Source organism: Pinus tabuliformis, chromosome 2_2 (assembly GCF_031772625.1).
Source record: "Pinus tabuliformis cultivar Carrire ecotype Pingquan chromosome 2_2, CPIR1, whole genome shotgun sequence".
NCBI lineage: Eukaryota > Viridiplantae > Streptophyta > Pinopsida > Pinales > Pinaceae > Pinus > Pinus tabuliformis.
The window spans coordinates 312,995,004-312,998,658 of NC_142300.1; positions in this window are offsets into that span (position 1 = coordinate 312,995,004).

Consider the following 3,655-nt stretch of genomic DNA (forward strand, 5'->3'; position numbering starts at 1 on the left):
CAGATAGAAACATGAACTTTGTCATTCCCTTGGACTTGAATAATAAAATGGCAAATGTTGTAGAAGTGTTGATCAATAGTGGAAGACAAATTGAGACATTCAACTTTGTTCATGCATAGGGTGTTTTCCAGCAGCATAACGAAAATCCAAAAGAAATATATGTTTCCATATGCGGCTATACCAAAACTTCAGCCAGAAACAAATCACCTCGTGACTTCCTCCTCTCCAAAGTCTCCACACAGAAACCTGAACCCGTTTATGTATAAGCTCAATGTCTAAAATTGTCAATGCACGGGCCGAAGACACCAAGAGTAATAAAGACACTCAATGACATATAGCTACACACTCAATGCCATTGGATTCCAGCTTGCAGATAATGCCGAGATCCCCTAATGCGGTCGATTCTCTTCAATAGCCATTGTAATACCAAAGAAGTTGATAACAATCAAACATTGTCCCGAGCAGTGAATCAGAGTTCTCATTATTTGTTTGCACCATATTTATGAAATTTGGTGCCCTCTAAGAAGAATGGACGACTCAAAGCTTCTGAATCTTTCAAATGTTCCGAAGGCTCAAACTTGAGAAGTCCTTGCAGCAAGTCTATAAGTAGTACAGATGAATGGTCCACAATCAGGCTGTTGTGATGAGGGCAACAATGTTTGAATTCCCAAAAAATCAAATGCCAACGATAATTTTGTAATAAACTTCCAACTTCAATACTGTATAATGAACCACCGAGACCCTAGAGTCAAACTGTTCTAGCGAACCATCACAATGTAGAAAATCGACATCGCATTATGCCAAGTCTTCCAATTCCCAAACATGCACTCAGACTCATGGATATATCCATACTGTTCCAGTGAATTCATAAAAGAACATAACCAGGAGAGATAGTTCAAATCATGGTTAGCTACCAAAAGGTTTCATTCAAGTCATGAGTTTGAAACAAGTTTCTCGGTATTGGGTCCAGAATCCATGGGCATTGGTGGTGCAAGCCCTTGAACGGGCCAACGAGAGCCAACTTCAATGATTATATGCCAATTATGGGAAGAGAAATCCTTCTTGTGATGCAGACGTTAAGGCTGTATATAGGGATCTTGGAATTCAGGATGTTTTTCTGGAATATGAGCGTACTAGTTATAAGGAGCTCATTTCTTCCATCAAGGCTCAAGAGAATGAATCTTTGCAGCTTGTGCTGAAGTCTTTCCTAGGGAAGATATACAAGCGACATAAGTAACATTGCAGATCTGCAAGGTGTGTCGCAAAATGTTTTAAATGAGCGACCTCAGAAATTCCCTTCTTGATAACAGTCACATTTGATTTCTACGCTTGTGGTAATGGATAGTGCGTTACAACACCAATACGCAGATAGAAAAGTCATTCACTATGCCTGAGCATATTAGGGGTGCGACCTCACTGGCAAAGAAAGGAGAAATGTTATACCAAAAAAACGTTATTTTTGGAGCTGACCAGAGAAAGCGTAGACCAGAAGATAGGCCAACAGACTGATAGCCAAGGACAAGAGTCTGAACTGTTACGCACCACTCAACACATAATTCCCACGATGCATTCACATTGTTCAACGCACAGAGAATCAACACACAAAGTTGTCTACGCACAGATGAATGTAATTCACAGAATTTAACTATTTAGTTCAATGACCAGCCCAACGCCATACCAATTAACTTGAATGACCAATCACAGGGCGTTTGAATAAATTCAAGACATTCAAAACTTGATGCATCAATAAACTCAACGTACAATACAAATCACAATCTTCAAAATGGAGCTCGCTCACATTCCACTCACACAGCGCCCAAAGAGCTCACATTCGGCACTCAAACATGTTGTAAAGCGCTGAGCAGAAACGTTACTCTGCCAATGCATTACCACTGGCTGAGGAAATTGAAACGACACACACAAGGGCCAATCTCTCTTAATATGGTAATTGCACTCCACACCCAGCAACAACCAACTTTCATGAGTGCCAGGGTTGACAGGCAGATTTCAGAGCATTAGAGTAGGTGGACAGTGAGGGGGAGCGTTTTGCACGCCAGGCTGAGAATGACAGCAAAATAATAGGTGGCAGAGGCAGTCAAGTTTAACGGCTTTTCAAACACATTCAGTAACGCAGGTGAGAATAATCAGGTGAATTGTCAGGCAGTAGAGGCGCAGGAAGGAAAGGTGCTCAGTAGTGTCAAGTATGCGTGGAACGTTACAGATAATGAATACCAGGCCAGCACTATTCAAGGCAGCTCAGACACAGGTAATGAAGACCACGCTGATATATTTGAATTTGCAGATCTAGCACGCCAGTTTTACTATTACAGTATTATGGGTAGAGGTGCAGCACTGACATGCACATAAAAGGCCACAAAAAAACAAGCGGCTCCGATACCATGTTAAACACACATGGACAACAAAGACAATATGAAAGATAAAACATGAAATACATTTTTTATTAACATGAGATATACATTTATAGTACAATACGTGACTCTTGGGTTTCAGATCCCAAGGTCTCTTGGACTGCTTTGGTCTATTCGTCTTCCACACTAACCCATTTAGGATTAGGTGTCCTACAATAATATTCATCTTGTTTTTCAACAACATTATTTCCATCATGCATGGCATTTCTTGTCCTCTTGGGAGGCCAATTATTTCCTTCTCAGGCGGCGGGAGAATTCCGTTTTCCTTTATTGTTATACCTATTGTTTCTTTGATTGTTATTGATTTTGTAATTGTTGTTGTTTTTTTCATACCTTGGAGTATTTTTCTTATGAGGACACCCTCTAGCATAGTGATTGAACTTCTTGCAATTGTAGCATCTTCCTTTGCCTTTTCCTTTGAATATTTTTTTAGATCTTAGACCCCGCCTTCTTGAATTAGATGGCCTAACATCATTCCTCCTTTTAGCATATGCAGAGAAAGAAATAGGTTCATTTCCATTGTAGGAATTATCTCTCTCCATTATTTATTTCCTCTTGAGTGCATCTAGCCAATAGCTCATAAAAACCAAGTATCCTATTATTATTGAGAATGGTGGTGAAAAATGTATCCCATGGTCTTGAAAGACCTCCAAGAGCCATGAGAGAGAGTTCCATGTTTCTCCAATAGATAGCAAGGCATTCTTCACTTGAGTTATTCTCATAAAGTAATATTGGATAGACTTCCCTTTATCCATCTTTATATCCTTCAGCTTATTCTTGAGAAATAGGATTCGATTTGCATTATTGACTTTGAACATCCCAATCAACTTATCATACATTTCCTTAGAAGTTCCAAAATCAGAAATGTGGAAAATAAATTCTTTTGAATGGAGTCAATTAAAATTTTATTACCTTTAACCTCACCTTTTTTATACCTTTTTCTAGCAGCAACATGTGCATTTAAAGGAGGCTCCACCACTTTCCCTTGTACATATTCCAATAGTTCATGTTCCCCCAAGGTAAAACAAAGAGTCATCTTTCAAGCATGATAATATGACTTGTCATTGAGCTTATCCTCAGTCTTGAAATATGAGGGAGCAACCATGGAGACTAGTCCTTGTCAACAAATATTTTGGTGATTTATTTTTCTCATGTTTGGGCTTGTCCTCACTTTAGCTCTGATACCATGTTAATTTTAGATAACAATGGTATGTTCTATGTTTGTA